General features: G+C 36.3%; 1 protein-coding gene across 1 annotated transcript in view; it reads right to left on the bottom strand.

Annotated features, from left to right (window-relative positions):
- LOC117419390 (prickle-like protein 1) overlaps window positions 1-5,370 on the bottom strand; it is a 31,589-nt gene extending 26,219 nt beyond the window's left edge. Inside the window, exon 1 of the mRNA XM_034032102.3 lies at window positions 5,054-5,370. The gene's annotated coding sequence lies outside the window, so the exon portion shown is untranslated. The remainder of the gene's footprint in view (window positions 1-5,053) is intronic.
- Window positions 5,371-24,801: the final 19,431 nt, after the last annotated feature.

Here is a 24,801-nt window from a genome sequence, read left to right as displayed (position 1 = left end):
GAGTTATGATTCTGCTTGAGCAAAATGTGCTTACAGTGCAGAACAGAGGGGATTAAAGAGGAGATACTGTGTATAAAAACCTTTTCAAGTCCTACTACAACTCCTAAATAATGCATGCTGATGGGGAATGAGCACAGACATCTACATTTAGTCTGTGTCCATTTACTTACAGAAAGTCATCATTTAAACAAGCCGCATATCATTTCTTTCCCCACTAAGCTACCAAAAACAGTTCTCCACAGCACACACTCTGTGCTTTGCTGCATGTCTATGGGAATTCTCTCTCACCACTGCTTCATGTCTTACATGAATGACAATGTTATTTCTACAGTCCCAAAATGCAGAGGCTGTCTGGTCTATTTTCTGCATTTTTGGCAGTATCCAAGGACATTTCTGGATAGGTGCATGCCAAAGTGTTTAGATTATTGCTGAATTACAAAGAAATCTATACGATTAATTCAGCTAAACACAAACATTGCTTTGTGTACATTTTCAAACTGCTATGCACTAAATCAGCACTGTGTGAAGATGTATGCACAGCAGTATTTATTGCTCAGGATATTCCAGCTCTCAGCGTATAAAGAACCTCAGTATGAACACTCTTGCTACCTTGCTGCTAATACTTCATATGGCACCAGAAAGCCATTCTGTAAACATGCCATAATAAAAAAAAAGATATATATTTCATGGCATGGGGCAATTTGTCTGCTATCCTTTCTAAATATGGAAGGTTATTTATGCTGTCCACTCAACCACTAACCTGTGGTCTAAATAATTTGTAAACTTATAAATCTGATCCCAGCTATTTTATAGAAGCAACACTTGTTTAAACTAGTGCTTTATGGTAACATTACAAGCAATAGAAAAGCTTACGGGAAAGCATTGCCCATTGATAATGCGGAGTCTAGTGGTTGGTATTTCTCTGAAAAAATATTTGAGCCACAATGTGTTAAATAAAACAGAATAAAATAAATAAAATAAAAAGGTCTTTGAGAACCACGATTCCTAATTTGTTTGCTGTAACATGTGTTGGCTGTACCTCTGTAATTGACACATAACACCCGAGCCAAGAAACAGCTGATTTGTTATCTTTACAAGTGTAATCCTCACTGGCTTCTTCTAGTGTAAAAATGATTATGCCTGTCACATGGATATTAGATCATTTTACATGCATTTTCTACCTTTTACCAGCACATTTTCATTTCAAAATTATTTCCCCTCAGACACAAACCAACACAGTTGTTCAAGTCAGAGTAGAATCCATTCTAAAACACTTTTTGGCACACAGCCATTTTTAACCCTGCCAACAGTTTGTGTAACTGGAAACATTTCAAACACAATCACTACCAGAGTCAGAACATAATTATTAGCTTCCAGGATCTGCACCTCAGATAATAAGCAATTGAGCTAAATAGAAAAATGTGGGTGCTGAAAAAGACTCTACCTGGTTAATCAAGCTTTAAAAAACTGTTTTGTGGGAGGGATAGCAAAGAACTTAAGGAGAGCAGACCAGTCTTCTGGTAGCTGAGAATCAGAAAGCAAAATAAAATGTGACAATACTTAAGCAACTGAAATAGCAGCTGCAGTGATACTACAAACAGGTTTGCATGTCAGCAGAAATACCAGGCATTTCTGCAAGAAGGTCTAGTGATGACCAAGCAACTAACTTCATTAAATGAACAGTTTCAACATATCTATAGATTTTTCTTACTTTGAATGTGAAGGCTCTGCTCAAAACATTTAGGTACAGCGAGCAACAGAGCAATAATTTGGTTGTGCATTTGCTTCCAAACTCAGCACCCTACTCTTGAATACAGATATTGAATCCAGCTGAAGTGCAGGCAAAACAAAACATTAGGAAAGCCATTTAAAAGCTCAAGAGTCTGCCAAAGAGCGTAGCACACATGTGCCAACATCATGCAGATAAACACTGAAAGTTACAACCAAGATAGACGATTAGACAATTTGCGTAATCAATGCGATCTAGACAAACTACACAACATAAGATCAGAGTTCATTCAAGGCTCCTTTAAGCTTTTACTGTAATGTTCCAAACAATGCACAAGTGATGATATTGCTACACCCCTACATTGTGGTAACTGGCAAAAGTGGCGTGAACGCTACAAGCAGCCTAAAATAAAACCAAACACCAAACCAAAGTAGAAAGCCCCCTGTAAACCTCCCCTCCAAAAAAACCTTATTCTGACAAAAAAAAAAAAAAAAAAGGAATACAAATAATTTTGTCAGTTAATCAAGCACTGGGCATGCAAACATTCAAGGCAAACATGCAGGCGTGTCTATTCTGATGTCTGAAATGACTGCTCTGCCCCTGCCCACCTCCCCATATGTATGATTTAAACACCATGTGAGATACTGCTATGATGGAATTCCTCTGTTGTTTATACCCGCAGCAGAGTCTAATCTTAATGACTTACCTATTAACTCAGAGCAGCCTTGTTACTTGACATTAAAATGTACACATCTGACCAAAGCTAGATGATTATCATTGGCTTCATTTGGGTAAACAGCAGCCACACTGCTATCGGTAACATTTCACAAACTGCAGTGGCCAATGTGTTCGGCAACCATTATTTAGTTAGAAAAAGCAAATATATTGTGTACTTTTTTTTGTTTGTTTAAGCAATTTGTAAGTCATGATAAAGACTAACAATAGTTTGTGTTTATTTGTGTGTTAGAACCACTTCAAAAGGAACTGAAGACAAAAAAAAATTGATTTGTATCCTTTTTATCATCAGAGCTGAATGATAAAGTAAATGCTTTTAAAATAACCTTTTTAAAAAAGCAATCTTGTATGAGAAGTCACAATTGTTCTGGGGTCATAAAAGGCATGCACACAATCTTGGAATGTATTATAACAGTCCTGTAGGTAGTCGTGTAGGAGCCGAGATTTCTCCAGGCTCTAAACTGTAGCTCTCACCACTAGGGGTCACTGCCACCTTAATTAGAGCTTTTCAAAGGCAAGCATTCCGACCTTCCTTTCAAAGTTCTTCATCATCATCATCATTTTTATTGTACTTGAAAGGAAATTTTATAAATTAGGCAGATGGTTTTATTTTAAAAATACTTTTCATCAATATACACTTTGGCTGGAGTTCAGAAGGGCCCCAGTTGTGATAAGGACATAAACAAACTAACCAACCAAACTACAGCCCTAAAAACTATTTTTTTTTAAATGTATTAAAAGATTCATAGAATGTGTATACATCTTCTCTGTGGAAGGTTCACCATGTCCTAAAACAATTACTACGGTATGGTGTCAAAGTATTTATAAAAATAACAAACAATTTGTCTGCAGAGCTATGATGAGGTGCTATCCCCACCCCCAATGTCACGTTGACCCCGAAATTCTCTGTATAAACATTGCACTTGGAGCCTGAGAACTCTGCCAGTCTTTCCCAGCTCCCTAGCCAATGGAGTCTAAAGGTTGATGCTGGTCCCAGCAGAGTGCTATATTTTGTTTTCCTTTGCCCCCAGCTGTGGCCATAATGACAGATTCCTGTCCAAGGTCAGCCCCAGCCACCAGACTGCAGGCATGCTGAATTAAAAACCTAAGCAGACAGCCAAGATAAATGGCTGCTGTTTACGTTTACAGTCCCCTACTGGGAGTAAATATTGTTTGAAAGAAAGAGTTTGGCAAATATTGCATCACCACTTCTTTCCTATTCACTAGCATCCTTTAGCATTTGTCAGTGCCTGACTCCAAATATATCCATCAGGTTGTCATAAAAATAATAAGAAAAGGGCATGAGAGATATGGACTGTGGAGAAGAAGGAAACAATACTGCCACCTCCCTTGGAACTAGTAAAGGAGTGGACACAAGATAATACAAGGGAGTTGCGACTAGACACTTATTAGCTGAGGAATAATGGAAAGGGAAAAGCTTAAAGGGAACCAACCAGTTGTTGTCACCTAAGTGACAGGCAACAGCTGAGTTCATACATCTGGAGTCTGCTGGAGTCAGATGCACACCAAAACTTCAAGTAGTCTACAAAAGTACTTTAAACTAGCTTTATTCAAAGGTATCCCACTTTATGTTATCTTCTTTTGATGCATTTGGAAATTAGGTCTAAGTAGCAAATAACTGGGGATCAAAGAGAGTCCTAGTTAATACTACTGAAATTGGATTGATTTTTAAAAATATGATTTGTAGTCAACACCTATTAACTATACATAAGTAGTGTAAGGGTTATTGCTCACAGGCTGAAAATAATTGTTCACATTCTATACAATAAATTATATATATATATATATATATATATATATATATATATATATATAGATACACACACACACATATATATATTATATATATATATATATACACATATATATATATAGATACACACATAGATATATATGTGTGTGTATCTATATATATATATGTGTATATATATATATATACACACACACACACACATACATATATACACACATACACCACCGTTCATATGCTACAAATTTCTTGCTGAAAATTAGTTTTCTAAAAGTCCAAGTAATAACAGTTTAAGTGGGGCAATAATTATTCAATGTTTGTTTTTCTTAACTGCATCAGACTAAATTACTTTTGAACAACCTTTGGTCTGTGCAAAAATCCGAATTTACCCTTGTTTAAAAGGAGCCATGCTTTTAAATTTCTGAAACGAAACTGAGTGAAATTCATAAATTCCGAAAGGGTTATGAAGAAGAACTAGCAACACGTCCGTTTTATAGACCACAAATATCCACAGGCTATTTCGATTTACTGACTCCCGGTGCCCTAAAACCCCATTAAAGCTTATGTTGTGAAGACACGGTGACAGCAGACACCGGGAGACCATTCCAAAAGCGTTCACCATACTCAAACATTTTAACTTATAGAACACTTAACTTTATAAACGGTAGCGACTATATTATGTTTATTTTTTTTTATTTAAAAAAAAATAAATAAATAAAAAAAAATTATATATATATATATATATATATATATATATATATATATATATATATATATATATATATATATATATATATATATATAACACTCAAACTTACCTCAATAGTGATTGATACAAATACGCAAAATGTCCAGCCAAATATTCCTTTTTTCTTTTTCTAGAACAGAATCACATTTGGTCTAATTAGCTTCAATTCAGATGTCCGTAAAATTGTTGCTCCGCAACGTTTCCACTCGTGGCTGCCCAGTCAAAGTCAGTGCAATGTAAAGTAATGCATTTTGAGGAGTGATTGAAGAATGGGGATCTTGTTAGGCTTCAGCTGCAGAAGCTCTGGCATTTAAGTAAATAGCTTTCTATAGCAGTGACTCGCTCGCTAATGGGCTCAGTGCTTCATGCTCACTGAAATGACATTAACATTACTCCCAGCCTATAGGCTTAAACAATCAACCCACCAATCCTCACGAGACTGAAATTCTTGGTAGTTAGGAAAACCTGGAGGGTTTCATCCAGCCAAAAGTTGGATTTGCTGCACAAAACCTAAAGTTCTTTCTAGACCGTTATGACAGGGTGAATCGTTTAAATGTGTTCTTCTTTTACCTCCATAAAAGGGCATTCCATATAACCAGATTACATATGTGATTACCTGAACACGAAGAATGATGTTTGCTGTATGTTCAGTGATGCAGAGCAAGGGTGAAAAAATGTTCTCCCATTCACTGCCTTGCAAAATGTATGCTGGCAGCAAATAAGCTAAAAGGAAAAAATCTCACACTCCCATTTCACCTGAGTTGATCATATATATATATATATATATATATATATATATATATATATATATATATATATATATATATATAGATATAGACACACACACACACACACACACACACACACACACACACACACACACACACATGTTCAATTGTATTCAATGTGGTTTTTAAAGGGAAATCAGTGATGCACAATCCGATAATATTGTGTATATTTAATTCAATTAAATATAATTGAATTAAATCTGTTAATATTATGCAGCATATAATCAGCCTGCAGTTATTCTAGCTAAATTGACAGGCACTGACCCTAGTGGTTGTCTGGTGGTTTAGAAGTACCCACACACTGGTAGCTTGGATCCCAGCTCAGTTTTGACATGTTGTGTGCGTAAGTGTTGTACTGAACAAAAACAGTTTAGAGACACATGGGTTTATTTGCTTTAGAATAGCATCAGGTCTGTCTGAGCAGATTTTTTCAACAAAAAAATAAACCATTGTATTAGTTGGTACCCTCTCGTTAACCATATCCCGATTTAAATGAAATCTCCTTTATTTTTATTGTCAGGTGGAATCATTCATCTGCACAACTATTAGATAAAAACAAAGCTAAAAACTAAAAAAGAAACACTTTCTCTGTAAATATTACAGTGCATGGAATAACATAAAAATAATCAAATTAAATAGTGATTTAAGGTTTTTAAAATCTCCTTATTTAAAAAATAAAAACTTATTTTGGAAACTTTTAAGTACCAGTATGAATAAACATCCTGTCAGTGCAAGTGGCTCAGTTTACTTTTCTTTGGGCCACACAGCAGTAGCATGTTCTAAATCTGCCACCAAAGTGTGTGGCAAAGGTGCATTCCCTCAGAAGGAATTTAAAACTGAAACCCTGTCTGATCTTTAAGTTCCCGCTTCCTTAAGAAAACCAGGGGCAATGCCTTCAAGCAACCTGCTGAAAATCCACCCTACAATCCACTTCCTCATCCCCAGCACGGGGACATGACCTCTATGGAAATTAGTGTTCCTACTCAATGAACAACCCTGTAAAGATACCTCCAAATTAAATCCTATTTGCAACTAGTGAACCTTCTTTTCACTCCACCTTGTTAAGATGTTAGTTAATCTGCCCTAGCTGTGCCCCACTGTGACTCTCACAGTTGTTTTCTTTCGCCATATAGAAATGCAAAGGCAGAAACCTGATCTACTTAATACAAAGTTTACTTTTTCAATTCTTCTTGGTCCTTGAATTACCTTTTTTTGTATCTGTAGCCAGTTACGGTTGGCCTAATCTCATTGCATCAAAAGAGATATTGCAACAATAATCTCATTTACAGTAGAACATAAAAGGTAAACCTATATGTAAACCCACAGAGGAGAACCATTGATCCTGCTGCTACAGTCAAACAATGGCCATTTATTATTATTATTATTATTATTATTATTATTATTATTATTATTATTATTATTATTATTATTATTATTATTATTATGTGAAATGTGAAAGAGTACCAGGTCAACAACGCTGGAAGACAAACGTTCTCTATTTACCCAGACAGAAAGTACTACAGTTAATAGAAACACACACTTCTATTCACATCCCCACCAATGTACTTCTTCTCTGCCATGGAGGGACTACCTGCTACGGTGGTATAACGATAGTTTAGTCAACCTGTCCACTTGCTACCTGCAGAGGTGCAAATTAGTAGCCAATTGTGATGTTTTTTTGTGACATAGACACATGTTCATTAGTAACTGGACAGAGGCCACCAGAACTTGGTTCACATAGTCCTCCAAACAATCTTTATATAAATGGAACCTACTACCATGCAGTGGCTATCATAAGAACAGAAGAACAGAAGAATGTTTACAAATGAGAGGAGGCCATTCGGCCTATCTTGCTTGTTTGGTTGTTAGTAGCTTATTGATCCCAGAATCTCATCAAGCAGCTTCTTAAAGGATCCCAGCGTTTCAGCTTCAACAGCATTACTGGGGAGTTGGTTCCAGATTCCCACAATTCTCTGTGTAAAAAAAGTGTCTCCTATTTTCTGTTTTGAATGCCCCTTTATCTAATCTCTATTTGTGGTTGACATTGTCAATACTTTTTAGAATTTTGAATGCTTGAATCAGATCGCCGCGTAGTCTTCTTTGTTCAAGACTGAATAGATTCAATTCTTTTAGTCTGTCTGCATATGACATGCCTTTTAAAATAAAACATTTTTAAAATACAGTAACTTGAAAACAAATGTTAAATTAAACAATTATTCTGCAACCAACTTTTAACCAATTTGTCTTTCTTAATATTTATCTTCCTCTAAAATAACCTATTTTTAATACATCTCAGTGTTTCTTTTAAATTAATGTTTAATAATATGTTAAATGCACACAAATACATTAGTGTTACCAAATACCATCTAGAATTGAAAGTGTATACGGTAGAAATTGCAAGTTTTAAAATCCTAATAATTAGTGTTGAGGTAAATTCACTTTTTAAAGGGACATTTAAGTGCATGTGTAACTTTCTAGTGTCTTCTTTGTGTTCTACTGCTTAATTAATTAATCTAGCCAAGATTATATCATTCTAAACTTTTCTTAAAAAAATTAGCAGTAAATAAAGTACCATACAATTATAATATTTAAAGTATACTGTAATATGAATAAACATTTTCATTACAAACCAGGTTTACCAAGAAGTAGGTGTTTTAAACTAAGCTTACAATGCTTTATTATTTTATTGACAATCATTTATTACACATACTGAATGTACATATTATGAGAAATGTTAGTACTTTGTTTAATGTTTTGCATTGTGTATAGAAGAGTAATGAGTAAATCAACTGTAAATCCTTACAATCACACCATTGAAGCAGTAGGATAATGCTCAATGTAATCTTCTCCAGTAATCTTAATAGTGATCTAAATTAAGTACACAACTAATCTTACAGTAGATCAGTAGAATTAAATTATAAAGATTTCCATTACATGAGAGTAGATGTTAAAACTTCAGGCTGATTTGAATTCGGCTCTCGCCAAGATAAGCGCCAACAAAGACGTAGCTTTACAGTAAACTAATGTGATCCATCTGCGTTTCCATCCATTTGCGTTTCTTTCCATCTGATGATGTAGATCTCCTTCTGCCTGGTGTTGATGGCTGAAGTGTAATGCTGGCTCCAGAGATCAGCTTATTTTGCCTCCCCAGCGCATCAGCACACACAACGGCTGCGATGCTGGCTCCAGGGATCAACCACAGTGCGGTCTCCCCAGCGCATCTGCATGACAACAGTCTGGATTGAGCTAAGTAGGGTACATCTTTGGGGTCTTCAAGTGGGCACCTTCCGTCCTCGGTGTTTCATTGACTTGCCCAGGACACCTCAAGAGGGCTCAACAGTGATTCTTGCATCCCAAATACGTTCAAAAACCTCTAAAGAACTGTTGTTGTCTACTGTAGAGGACGTAAAGAACTCACACACTTTAAACACAAAAGTTAACAAAGTATCTTTTATATGTATAAATCATATGATTGTTTTCACCATTTACAGGAAAAGAAGCAACAGGTCTAAACAAATGGTCGACTAAATTAAACTATAATACTTAGGCTCATTATACCATAATAATTTAGTTTTATTTTAGTTTGGGTTATTTATTTTTTTCATTTACAATACATTTTCTGAATGACTTTAAACTTCCAAAAAGTGGAACTTCCATACTTTTAATACCATACTCACCTTATTCCTGAAACTATAATATTACTGGTAGGTACAAAAACACTGAAAAGAATAATAGGGCAGTTAAAATACAACGGTTAATGCTGGTTATAAACAACTCAGAATGACCATTTTAGTGCTCCTAAATGTACCAGTTATGCTTTTATCAATTATTCCATAATGTTAATAAAACAGTTGTATGTTTTATTTTTTTTATTTTTTTTTAATATATGCAAACGTGTGTATAATTGGAGACCTATAAAATTGGGAACACATCTACTGTTTAAATAAAAAAGTGCTATTTAATACATTGTAAGTGAAAATAATGTAATTGACGCCACCCTTTACAATGATAATGTGTTTTTTTTATTTTTTATGTGAATACTACTAAAAAGTATACGGTATGGTAGTGCGTCCAGTGGTTTGAAATTCCATGATTGTGTGTCTTGCACATGTTTGAGATTTTGTATTTAGCCATTATACTGACTTGTGTCTTTACTCCTTAAAGGAGAGATGCTCTCTTAGTAGGGGTTCCCCAGGAAATCCTTTAAATAAACAACTCATCAGAAAACAAACACACAAACAGACTTGATGACTGAAACCAGGTGGTGAAATGGACAATGCATGACTGAATCACCAATGAAGTATCAGCTTAGACCTTAATGAACACTAGTGAACCATAGTTTATCAAACAAGTTTACCCAATTCGCATTCTTTGCTTAAAAGAAGCCTGAATAAAATATGGTTTCACACAAATTAATTGGCCCTGATATTCAGGCTTATAATGTTGTCTAGCATAAACAGAGGGGATTTTAAAGGGGTCAAGCCATCTGTGTTTTCAGTTTTAGGATTATGATAATCTGCTGTAACTGACAATACCAGACAGATTTGCTGGGACAACAGAAACACAACTGATATATACAGCACATTTTGACCAAAATCACCACTCAAACAATGCCTTTATGATGGAGTTCCTTTCACATGTAACCAGTTATGTAGGGTCGATTTTTAAAGTAGACTGATTTACTCTGAGACTGCCAATATTTTTTAATAGTTGAGTCTTATAGAGATGTTTCTTGGCAAGGGCGTACATGTGCATTGGCTTGGAGAGCCAGGTCATGTGACCAGATCGAAGCCAAGCACTGCAAAACACTGCCAAAGAAAACAATCACATACCTGTCTGAGTTGTCGGTTACTCACTGTGATTAGTACTACTACAACGACTGGTTCTGGTCCCATCTCCTTGGCTGTTCAGGTTTAGAAATCCACTCTGGACGTGTGTTGATCGCCCGACTCTGAACTTAATGATCCCTATCAGATGAGTTTTCAAATGCAGCGTGGAGTTCCAAGGTATTTTTTTATTCGCTTGGAGAACTATAAGCAAATAAACATAAACACTCTCAGTAGTCAAGCTGAAATTCTGACCAAAAGGGTCCCTTGCTTCCAAAGCAGCCTCCCTGAACATGAAGATGTTATGACTTCTATTGTATGAAAAAGTTATGGATATCCTTGACAAATATCCCTGTCATTAGTTTTTAATATCTAGGACATCTGGGTTTGAATTCAGATCATAACACATATTTAAAAAAAGCAAAGAAACTTAAGATGTGACAGCTGCAAAAGACTGCTGCAAGGATTTTTAAAGGTGACCCCTATCTTGCTCATAACACTGATGGCTATCACAGTGTAGCAGTCTCAGCAGCTCCCAAAATAAGCGACTAAGGAAACGAAGGAAATTGAAACAATCTCATTGGTAGCTGAATGATTTAATTGTTTATGTATTTTGTAAAATTGGTTGAGCAGGATAGCCTTATTAAGATGAATCATCTATTTTTGAGTGAGGGTGGGAGGCAGTCAGGTCAAGGCTCAAAGAAGTGTTACAAAGTTCAGCACATTCATACAGGCACCAATCAAAGGACAGTAGTATATCTATGATGCCATTACAACATAGGAACTAAATGTTCACTGGAGTATGTAACCTAACCAATAATGCCACCCTATTTTGCTTCATAAACCATTGTTTACTTTCCTCTTTTAAAATGAAATGACTGTAAAGATTTATGGAGATATTTTTGCTATTTACTGTGGTAAATCTGTAGTACATGCTTCACCTAAAAGAAAAATTAGAAAAATGTAATTGTGACACTATTAGAATGCCAGTATATTATCCTGAAGAAACCTGAGCATAAGCAATGACATGCCACAGCACTACAGTGCAAGCAAAAGCAACACATTAAATGTGCAACACATTTTGCACAGAGGTCCTGATATGCATTGCAGATCACTTGGGAAGGGTAACTGCTGTATTATTTGTACACTTTACTGTACATCATAAGTATTGTTTTTAATTTCGGTTTATCCTCAACATTTATATACCTAGCATTTACTGTTCTCTGCCACCAGCCACGCTTGGCTTCACCATATGTTCCTCAAACTTTCCTACAGTTTCCTGTGCATTTAACATACATATATAGTATATATTATTTAATGGCAAACTACATAAAATGACTGAGGATGAAATCAAAATCTATACTGCTTTTGTCTAAAAGACTACAGAGAGTGGTGTTTTTAATCAACATTTAGCAGGTACTACGTATCATCTACCATTGTCTTCAATTCCCACACTTACCATCTCTCCAGGTTTACGCTAGAGGCCATGGTTTTTATTAATCGGTTGAATCATTTGGGACTCCTTGCTAAACAGTCTCCAAGTCAGCCTCCTGCAGCATGTAAGATAGCTGAGTAGAAAGCCAGATAAGCGCTGTTAAATAATGCATGTTCACTCTGGTGACTTCACAAACGATGCAGTACTAAGTCAGGAAAACCTTCTAATGATTTTTATTTCTTTAGATAAAGCTGTCCCCAGCCTTCATGAACAACGCATTACAGTAAGGAGCAAGGTGATTTCTGTGTATAGCTATGGCCAAAAGTTCATCCTATAGAATGAACTAATTGTGCTTATTATTATTTTTTATTTTTTAGCAGACACCCTTATCCAGGGTGACTTACAATTGTTACAAGATATCACATTATTTTTCCATACAATTACCCATTTATACAGTTAGGTTTTTACTGGAGCAATCTAGGAAAAGTACCTTGCTCAAGGGTACAGCAGCATGTATCCCCCACCTGGGATTGAACCCACAACCCTCCGGTCAAGAGTCCAGAGCCCTAACCACTACTCCACTTCTTCATAAAGTCAAATGAAACCTGCTTAATAATGTTACGCTAACATATTGAATTACATACCGCTTTGTAGTTTTCCATATCATTCACAAAAAACTGACAAAAAATTGAAAATGTGACATTTCAAAATCTAACATGAAATACTGCACTACTGTTATTATTTATTTCTTAGCAGACACCATTATCCAGGGCGAATTACAATTGTTATGGCTACCGGTAGACTTTTGCAATATCATTTTGTAGTTGCTTTGATTACACAATGCTAAATAAAATATCTAAATTATGTTCATATATATAAAATATATATTTTATTATTATGTCTCAATCCTAAAATTCTAGGTGATGCAAAAAGTTTGGCCATATCTGTAGAATCAGGGGTACCAAAATATCAACAAGAGCCTTTCTCACACTTGGTCTAAGATATTAAGACCTTTAAATTAGTTTGAAGGTGACATCTCTGCATTCAAGTTGTTAATAGGATCAGAGAGAGCTTACAACAGCTGTGTGAAAGCTGTGTTACTGATAAGCAGTTCCCCAGATCCAAAAGCACTGTCTGTCTTTGAAATCCACTGCATCACAAGCTGCGAGTATATATATATATATATATATATATATATATATATATATATATATATATATATACACACACACACAGTCACCTCCAAAATTATTGGCACCCTTGATAAAGATGAGCAAAAAAGGCTGTATAAAATAAACAACACAGGTAATGAGCTATATTTATATGAGAAAACCATATTCTTTTATTCTAATACAATTGCTCAGAGTAAAAGTTTTTTTATTAACAAGTAATGAAAAATGTTCTCAAAAAGATAGGTGTCAGAATTATTGGCACCCCTAAAGATTCTTATGAATAAAATCAAACAAAATTAAATCTGCATTAACATTCTACTTCTTTAAGTTCATCTCAGTCTTAAGGTACTGTATTGTGGCCTTCCATGGCTTCCTGTTGTCATCCATCACCATGGGGAAAGGCAAAGAACTCACAAATGAAGAGAGACAAATGGTTGTTGACCTTCATAAATCAGGCAATGGGTACAAAACAATAGCTAAAAAACTAAATATACCACTTACCACTATTAGGGCAATAAATAAGAAGTTCAAAACCACTGGAACGGTGGTAAACTTGCCTGGTAGAGGACCCAAGTGTATTTTGCCGCCATGCACAGTGAGGCAGATGGTTCGGGAGGCAAAGGGAAATCCAAGGACCTCAGTTAGATGCCACCTCCATGCCAATAGGCTATTTGGAAGGGTTGCCAGAAAAAAAGCCTTTATTGAGAGCAACCAACAAATGTAATCGCTGGAGTTTGCTAAAAGGCATTGGCACTTCGATTGGAACCGGGTGCTATGGTCAGATGAGACGAAAATAGAGCTCTTTGGCCACGCACACCAGTGGTGGGTTTGGCGTCGAAAGAAGGATGCGTGTGCAGAAAAGAACGTCATACCTACTGTAAGATATGGTGGTGGATCTTTGATGTTATGGGGCTGTTTTGCTTCCACTGGTCCTGGGGCCCTTATTAATGTCAACGGCATCATGAACTCTACCCAGTACCAGGACATTTTAGCAAAAAACCTGGTTGCCTCTGCCAGGAGGCTGAAACTTGGCCACAAGTGGATCTTCCAGCAAGACAATGACCCCAAGCACACATCAAAATCCACAAAGAAATGGTTAATTGACTGCAAAATCAACATTTTGCAATGGCCATCTCAGTCTCTGGACTTGAACCCCATTGAAAACCTGTGGTTTCAATTGAAGAGGGCAGTCCATAAGCGCAGACCAAAGGATATCAAGGATTTGGAAAGATTCTGTATGGAGGAAAGGTCTAAGTTCCCTCCCAATGTGTTCTCCAATCTCATTAAACATTATAGAAAAATACTCAGTGCCATTATCCTTGCAAGGGGAGGGTGCACAAAGTACTGAAAACAAGGGTGCCAATAATTGTGACACTTCATTTTTTTTGGAAATAAATTTATAATTTGAGAAATGTGTATACAGTGGTGCACATTAGTTCTGAACCCTCATGACACAGTAAACAAATTCAGCTTGTTCAAACATGAACATTGATGACTGTGTGTGTTTTTTACAGAGTTTTTCATATATTTGCAATAACAAAACTCAATATATTTCAATTAGGAAACCGGTAAGTAATATTTGGCTTTCCCAGGGTTTTAAAAAAAAAAAAAAAAATAGTACTTTCCACAGAACTCAGACACAGAGATGTGCTCATCCTGTTTGTTTATAATTTGCTGTCAGGTATCTTATTTATTTATTTTAAAATAATATTTAATAAAGAAAGTTCAAATCACATCCCTTCTTTGAGAAGGAATGAGAGGGAATGGTTATTTTTTTTATTGTATTTATTTATTTATTTATTTAATTTAGGCCCAGAGAGGTGATGTGACTTGTCCCCTTGTCCTCATAGTTGTTTGCTTAGCTGGTATCTGAAACCAGAATCTCGTGGTTGTCACTCCTCAGCTCTAGCTGCTAGGCAAATGGGACTGCTTTACTAACTGTAAAATTGTAATTTACACACTTGGAAATTGTTAAGATGTTAAAGGAACACTTTCTCACATCAGATTAGCTAGTTTTTAAAATGAGTGCAGATTTCAGAACTTGTACTGGAACATTTCTGGGGCAATGAAACATTTTTCAACAATTGTATTACCACTGCGACCACTTTGACCAAAACTGCTGTTGCTTGCCATGGAAAATAGTGTATATTTTCTTTGTTTTAAAGATTTTGACTTGCATTTAGGGATCAATGAATGGCATTAAAATGCAGTGATGATAGCTTCATTTCCACCACTCCTGGAGTTGACACTAGAATGTTTTGCTTTGAGTCTGTAATTTAAAGATCCGGCCTGTGCTTCCCATTGTAACTGTGACTGCAGTTTAAAAAAAATGGAGCCACTTGACCATCTCTCGACATTCCAGTTGCCTGGTGTTTTGTGACAGACGGGTTGTATGTAGTCAAACAAAACTTGGATAGTGAACTTTGTGTGCCACAGACTACTGGCCTTAACATTTAGAAGTTGATTCAGTGAATCTAAACAATTCATCGAAATGGTGGCCACCCTTAACATTGTGTGTTTTAAGGCTCTATTTGAACAGTAACCACTGCTGTACACATGTGTTGTCTTGTGCATAAGCAACATAATACAATTCTAAACATACAATTCCTTGCCTTACTGGCAGTGGTGTAGTTGAGGCTATACGCAGGTAAACAGGGTTTACCTACTTCTAATTTGGGCGATATAGCGTTAACACACTTCTCATATAAGGGGGCAGGCATAGGACCTATACTTCTGCTGTGACCAGCGACGAGTCTTATGTTGCTGAGCGCTCACTTCATAAAATCACACACACAGCACTCATCTAGCTTTGGACCCTGAGAATATATATATATATATATTCTGGATATTAATGCTGCACTGCCGCAGAGATGTCAATCACGTGCTTTGCGTATATCAGTTTGGACGGCAGGGAAATCCAATTGGTTAAGACAAGCAAAGAGCTAACTAGCAATAGCCAATCGAGTGCGTTTTAAGACATGCAGTGCCCGTCTACTAATGAGAAGACGGCGCTTGCAAATCTTTTGTTATTATTATTATGATTATTATTATTAATTCTGACTGCATATTAACAGCAATAAACACAAAGGAAAGAAGAAAAGGTAGGCGGATACCTTTGCAAAGTTAAGCGGGATCTAGGGTACTTTTTAATAAAAAATAAATAAACTTTTTAGTACATAAAACATAAATCCCTACAACACAATTGACCATGCTGTCTTAAAACTTGTAGAGACGGCATCATCTTTTCAACACCATTTAAATAAATAAATAAATTCAAATTCCTATAGTCTCTTAGACAAGTTAGAGTATATAGTAGTACATGGACTTTTTGATAAACTGCAAAGATGTGTGCTTACTGCGTTTCTCAATATTTTAAAATAGATAATACTGTGTGTGACTCAGTGCGATGTTACTTCTTTGGTTTGGTAGAAGGCGTTGAAAGGATGACAAGTGTAGTCGGACGATGTTAAAAAAATAAAAAATAAAAATAAAAAAAACCTAAACAATGGTCAACCCAAGTTCCTGCCATGCCACTGTATGCCCTGGAGCACCAAACGGGAGTTTACCCACTTTATTATTTACCACTACACCACTGCTTACTGACTGGTAACATAAATCCCAATGGGAAATAAAACAGCATAGCTGACTTAATTAAATGGATGTTGCTACTACAAGAACAGCTATGTTGGCCTGTATCTGAGTTAGTTTTTTGCATTTACATTAAAAAAAAACTTTTTGTTTAACGATTTATTTACATACAACGTTATTTTGTTTAAACATGCGTTCTAATATTATATATATATATTTTCAATATTTTTGAATATGCTGTTATAAGTAAATTATCCTAATTGGAATCATTATGCCTATCTTTGCTTTTATGTGTGCGCTAGTATGGTACACTGAGCTTTACATAGTATTCTTTTTACATAGTGTGTACAATATATATTTTGTGAATTAGCACATATGTATATATAGTACATCTATATGGAAATAGAATGCGTCCCAGTAGTTCGACCTGAGTAGTTCATTCTGGGGAAGTTCTTTCGGTGCTCTGTGTAAATGCTGGACAAAGTGGTGCTCCAGAGAAACTGTTCCTAAGAGGGATCAGTCCACTCCAATTGCTGCTGGCTGTGTACCAGACGTGAGCACATGCTTGGCAAACTATTTTCATTTCATCAGTATGGCTCTGCTTTCCAGAAGCATGCAGAGCAGCACTGCTAGTTCTCCTCTCCTATAAATGAGTGGACAGGATGTCCAAAGAAGTATATAGACAGTAAGGGTATAGACTAGGGTATAGACTAGGGTATAGAGCTATCCTGTATATAAAAACAACAGTGTAGCTGAACTTTTCTTTTAAACTAGGATTTAGATGGAAAACAACATACACTTCACAATCCAAGTAACTGTGATTTAAAATAACATTGTAACTGTGCATTAATGTTGCTATAACTAGACAACACCAGTTGTAATTAGATTGTAATCTGTCTAAACTTCAAAAGGTCAAATGTCACAATGTAATGCACTTTCACTGATTGTAACTTGCTGTTGAATTTCAATCACAGGCAGCAACCTGTAATTAATACAAGAGTAAGAGGTTTTCGTTCTGTAATAGATGACCTCTTGTCATTCAGGGTTGCTGCACAAGGCTGCAGGGCAGAGGGAGGGGGTTTTCATTCTTGCTTTGCCTTTGATATATAACAGAACATTGGCTTCATTTGACCCAGCTTTGAACAGCACTTGGTGTAAATGCTGAAAGTTGAAGATGGTCAAGACTGGAGTATCACAGGCCATGTCACCACCTTGTTTGAAAAGATCACATAGACTGCCAGGCTCTCTGAAACTATAGTGGCTGAGGAAGGACTTCTTATCGCTTGGTAGCCCCTACCAAAGTAGAATACCATTTTTTTTTCTTTTTAATTATCCACGTCTACCATAACTCATAGTTGATATAGTCCAGTCTATATGAATAGTAAATGACCTCCCACTTGCCTGAAGTCTTCAATTACTAAACTGTTGAAATGGCTGAAGAATACTGGAATACTACTTCTGAAGACTGCTTTAAGATAACGTGAGTATCTGCCATTTTGGTTTGGGGTTGGGGGTGCAGGAGGGGTGAATAGTTAAAGGATGCAGTCACTTTTCCTCACCCTCCATCTCAAAGCACACTAATTGGAAAATACACTAGTCTCCCAGAAGTTCAGGCCACTAAATCCTTTCAATCTGTTTAGTCTAAGACACATCAAAGTAAACAAGACAGGTATTTCTATCCTTCACAGGGCAGCATGCCACCTCTTTGTTTCCCATCACCCAATCACATCAGGACACTTCTTTAACAGCTTCAATCATTCATTTTTAAAGGAATACATCCTCAACCTATCAAACATGCATTTACCTGCTGTCAGGAGATACCGTGCCTCGAATAATGGATGGTAGCAGAAAGGGTAAATCCTTCTTCAGCCTCTGGCTTTGAGTAGTTGAACCATTCAGCTGTGCATAAGAAGCAGGCCACTTTCTCAAATAACAATTAAAACCCTAGCCAACTGATCATATAAGCTGTCATGATTTTACCAGATTCATTTTTTGTATACTGTGCTTTAATTCGAAAGTTTGTCTGGGAAAGAAAGTCTATTGTAACAAAATACAGTTAAAATATTCCTTAGAGTGTTTTTTATAACTATGTTGGGGGGTGGGGTGGGGGTGGGGGTAGGGTTAGGGTTAAGGTTAGGCGGTGTGGGGGGCAATGGTGACTGAAGATGACAAAAAGGCCTGGTTTAACATGATTCAGAAACAGACTGGGATGTGCTTTTTAGTGACAAGCTTATTACACAGATTTTTTTTTTTAGAAGTTGTTCTTGTAAAATGAAAGGGGCAGCCTGTTGGTCATTATATCATAAATATTATTCCTAGGATTTGTCCTTTCCAGGGCAGCAGTGTGGAGTAGCGGTTAGGGCTCTGGACTCTTGACTGGAGGGTCGTGGGTTCAATCCGAGGTGGAGGACACTGCTGCTGTACCCTTGAGCAAGGTACTTTACCTGGATTGCTCCAGTAAAAACCCAGCTGTATAAATGGGTAATTGTATGTCAAAAAATAAATAAATAATGTGATAGCTATATAATGTGATATCTTGTAACAATTGTAAGTCGCCCTGGATAAGGGCATCTGCTAAGAAATAAATAATAATCTTTCAATGAGAACTGAGTCATGTGACCAATATAAAAAAGTAGATTTATATCAACTCTTCAGAGTAGGTTTTGCCCTCATACCCCAACCTAAGTAATAAAACAGTAAAACATTGCAAAGCTAGTTATTCCACATTTAAATATAGATTTTCTTCCCCCCATTAACTTATTTCTCTTATTCACTGTTTGTGGCCTGTACACACCACTGATAATTTAGTGCTCCCCTCCCCCTTCATCTATTGGCACTATGTCAGAAAAAAACAAAAAAAAAAACAGTTTGTCAGCCAAAACACTGCTGGGGTCTGCAGGAAGAAAACTATGACTGTTAGTGAATTATTCACCACTTTGCGGTGGTCTACATGCCAGGTCACCAGTATTCACAGTAGGGTGCATAGCATTCTTTATTACAAGGCCTTTTGGTTTTTCAAGCTCAGGGAGTCTCCTTTTACATTCATTGCTCAATCAGGTATTAACAAGACACTGCATTCTTTGGAAATACCCCTGGGCAGCAGGCCTTTTTTGCGCTCTCACAGACAGCATAACGACAATGTTGTAAATTGCAGTTGTGAATACTGAATGGCTAGGACGTGTGATCAAATGCGGTCCACAGCCACAGAGAACTACCTAGGGGTGGAATGCTTTTTAATCATAGGGTATAAAATGGAAGGCGTTTTCACTCTGGCATGAAAATAAAGATGTTGATAGGGTTGACTAAAGGTATTAACAAGTTTGAGGTTAGGGTTATGTGTTGTGTGCGGATGCACATCCCCAAGACTCGCCTCTTCAGACAGCACCTGTAGAACTCCTCTTTTCCCTCTGGACACTTACCACTCTTTCTTAAATGCGCTTTACTTGCTCTTATCTGCTCCCTATTTTACTGCATTTAATCCTGTACTTTAGAGTACTGTAATCTGTCAAGTGTCATTTAATCTGTATTTTCCAATGTCTTTCTGTTCACTTTGTATATAATTTTTCAATAAAAACTTAATTACACAAAAAAAGTGTCATTTAATCTGTAGTATTTTGTATTTAATTATATCCTGATGACACTGTTATCTGCTCCGTTATTGAATTGTATTTTGTCATATACTTGTACTTGCTAGAACCAAAGTCATTGTATTTTATCTTGCTCTTAATTGTATTAATACTTGTACTGTGATTATTGAAATATATTTTTGTTTATGACTGTAAGTCGCCCTGGATAAGGGCGTCTGCTAAGAAATAAATAAATAAATAATAATGTGGTTTTGGCATTTTTGAGTTGTCAGTGTCCTTTTGTGCATCACAGGCTGCTCTGTGACTATATGCCAATCTTGGTTTGGCCATTTACCCCACTGGTAGTGGATGTTTGTCTCTGGGGGTAGCTGATGATAGCATAGAGGCACCCTTTGAGAGATTCAGAGTACAAGTATTCTAAGCATCTGTTACATGTTTGACAGTAATAGAATGAAATGGAACACCTACGACAGGCACAAAAATACGGGAAATATGTTGGTGTGTGCAGTATATTATAAAACCGGTCTGCTTTTGGAAATACAAGTGATTAGATTTTTGTTTTGCAACATTATTTAAAATAAAAAAAGATATAAAAAAAATAAATAAAAAAATAAAAATACAAAATACTTGTCCTGGGTAATTGAACACAGGGAACTGACTATACTGTAAGCTTACTGTTTCCTGAGCTGTGAAAGCTGGGTTCTACAAAGTATCAGCAATAATGTAAATATTTAAAAATCATGCAGGATTTAGGCGAAAGAGTTTCTTGAGTGAGAAATGCAATTTAATGCAGAGAAGTTAATATTGCATTGTGTTTTTTACATACTACTTGAAATATCATGATTTCCCTTTTTTTGATTTTTGTTAGAACTTCTCCAAAAGAAAAATAAAACAACTCAGAATAATTAATAATTATAAGTTATACAAATGGAAGATGTGTTAAAAAGGAGCTTCTTACAATAATATTTCCATTTCTGTACAGTAACCTACCTGAACCAAAAGTATCAGTAAAAAGCTTATAGAGTAAAACTGAATGAAGGCCCATAAAGAGTAAAATAAAAAAACAGGGTAACATGAATAGTGCTTGACTTAACGACCTTGAAGTTTGGAACTATAAAGTTTGAAATGTACGATAACACCAAGAACAGGATTAGCCCAATATCAAACCCCAAGATGAATGAGACAAAGTATCTACTCTGCATGTGTACTCATGTTTCCTTTTCCCTTGCTGCACTGTAGTGTTTTAAGGTTGCAGAGCTGTTGTCAAGATGTTTGCCGCACATAGGTAGAAAACCCCTGTTGTAGATTGATGACTGATACTTGAACCGTTGAAAATAACTAGTCAGAAACACCCACCTAGTAAACATGTCTGAATGCATCCCGACAAACAAGACAACATACTGAAAAAGATCAACGATGATGCAGCTAAAAATGACATTTGCGCTTTTTCAAGGACTCCTGTAGCTGACTTTATCAAGGTGAAATTTGAGGTGAGATTAGGCTTCGGCTCATGTTACTGTATGGTAGAATATCTGAAATACAGTCAACACCTTTAAATGTCACTCACTTCAGCATATCACGTGGGCAAAAATGGTTGACTAAAGAGTTCATAAATATCCTAGCAAAATAAGAAATGTGAATAGAATGATGCTTGTTTTACTGTGGAAAACACTGAGCTAGGTATTACACTAGTACTGTTAGTTAACAAAAGAGGGTGAAATAGTGGAAGTCAGTAGTTGTACTGCTAATTGTGTGATAATAGCCTAACTATATTATCAGAATATTATCACAAGCTGCCACTGAATCTGATTGTATTCTGGCTGAGACACTTCAATGTGTTGATTATGAGTGGAGGGTGACATTTACAGGAGTGATATTAAGGGTATTTGACTGTAGTACTAGATATCTGATTTATTTGGGGAATTGCACGGGAGACTGTCTTAATGTGTGTTGCTGTAAAATAAAATTGTAATAATGTACTGTGATTTAATACATATATTGTAATCACCTGTGTAGAATAAAGAAGTTGTAAAAGATAATGCTATGCATATGCAGCACATCCTTATCAAAAATCATTAGAATGTCTTGCAAGCCTTAAACCTGTCAGGCACACTGTTACTGCCTTTACATGGGGGCTTCGGATTTCAACATCCTTTGACATCTTTCAACAGGAGAAACTCCAAGATTATCAACAAATGATAAAGTCTGTTCCCACCACATAGCGTGAGGATATATCACTTTTAAATAGCAGTGCATTGTAAAGGTTTGTTCTTAATACCCATCGGGATACCATCAAAGTGAGAAATATAGGGACTGCAGCATACATTGGAAATATAGACAATTCCAATTTCTTGATTGGTACAACCAGGATCCAAAATGAACAAAACACTAGTTACTTATTCACTAGTATTATGCCATTCCATCAAAAAGTATATCATTTATTGAGTAACATGCATGACAACAAAATCCCTGTACCAACCAGTGTTCAATACATTATAAAATGTTCAATAACATTAGACAAGCTTTTTTATAAAATGAGTTATAACAAGCACATACGACATTGACACAAACAAATAACTGAATTTGTCTAAATATATAACTAAGTTTCCTTTCAGTAATACTGAATGCTCATCTGATATCACAAATAATTATAATAGTACTAATTGTGTGCTGCTAGTACAGTACACTAACAATAGTAAAATCTTCCTACAAAAAGGAGGTAGTTGTAAATGGGATGTAGCTTCTGAAGACCACCCTTGTATAAATACATTTAAATAACTAAATACATTCAATGGTTTCAACAAACTGTTTTTTGGTCTACTAACAGCAGACTGGCAGTATGTTTATTTACTAAGGGCTATGAGACTGATAGACTCCTGTAAGAAGGAGCTAAGGGGTTTTAGCATTACATGAGTGACCCACTAACTATACAGTTCTGGCAAGCATTTCAAAATCCTTATCTGCAACTTTTCTAATGGGAGACTGGGCTATGCAGTTTGGATTGTGGGATTCAGACTGCTGTCTCCCCCACATCATAAATGTCTTATGGCAGGAATAGAGATTACACAGTTTAAAACAGAATGTTCTTGTTGAGTCATGATAACTCTAGTGGTAGTATGACATTATGAGCAAGTGCCAAAACTAAATTGCAGAACTGAATCTCAAAACGTGATAGGCAATATGAACTAAAAGCATTTGTATTCTTTAAATTTACAATAACAACCTCTCACTAGACACAACTGCCTAAACAAACTCCCCATGGGGGAGGCCAGCTTGTGGCTAGTCACTTAGTGCTAGGCCATGCCCAGACTCGTGGACCAGTGGATCAACAGCCAGTAGCTCTAGTCTGTGTAATGATGCTGAGACAGCTGGTTCTTTTCACCTATGAAAGCAAAATATCTTGTGCTCAAGAAGCTGTAATGCTGAACTCTGTCACTATAACTCTCAGCCTTAAACAAATGCTTTTAAATGTGACCTGAAGGTTGTAAAAGGGTAAGAGGGGTGTATTTCTGTAGGTTTACTGTACCTTCTAGGCTATTTATTTATTATTCATATAAGACAAAAGATATGTACACTCATCCCACTCTCTCAAATTTTAAACAAAACAAAAAAAACAGCACACACTATTTCCTTACAGCAATAGTCCTTATCATAACAGTGTATGTGACAATTAGAAAGTGAATGCACCGCAAGTATGATTTCACATGATAGACAGGACTGCCAAAGGGGGACTCACACTCCCAACTTTGTGCTACCATGGGTCAATACATAAATGAACAAGTGTACTGGGCCACCAAGCCAGCAACTGGCAGGATATTCAAGATCAGCAGGCTTGCCCATCTAATCAGCTGTCACCTTGATTGCATGCACAGAAGGTTTTTGGAGATTGCTGGGACAACATCAGCAAAACGCAGGAGTGAAAATGGCATTGGCTTTAGCCACACAAGGCCCAGTCAAGAATTTGTTTTGTATCAATAAATAAAAGATAACATTGCGACGAGTTTGGTTTGTACAGCAAGCAGTAGTCATTACTTGTCAGAGTTTAAATAGCCAGAGAACAACTGTGTGTGTGTTCCAAACACAGAATTGTGCTTTTTCACTGTGCAACAAAGTTTGGGGGTTTAGTCTTATCACATCAACTAAGGGCTCTGGCTTGAAGATTAAAAAAAAACAACTGCAACAGTGGACAAACTTGCTCTTTGAACCTTCTGAAATCAATGGACAGGCTGCTGAATCTGAAGCTTTACTTAAGAACATGGCTTTTATCACAGCTATGGCTTCCTCCTTAGAGATAAAGACATCCAAAAGTTTGTTCCTCCTTTAAAACATGTCTAACTGTAATCAAAAAGTCAATACGATGGAACACAAAATGCAAAAGACGGGTACCCAAGCCTCTAAACGCCTCCTTTTCCCAACTTCCCC

The sequence above is a fragment of the Acipenser ruthenus genome, chromosome 14 (genome assembly GCF_902713425.1).
Source record: "Acipenser ruthenus chromosome 14, fAciRut3.2 maternal haplotype, whole genome shotgun sequence".
Lineage (NCBI taxonomy): Eukaryota > Metazoa > Chordata > Actinopteri > Acipenseriformes > Acipenseridae > Acipenser > Acipenser ruthenus.
This window is presented reverse-complemented; position numbering and strand designations above follow the sequence as displayed.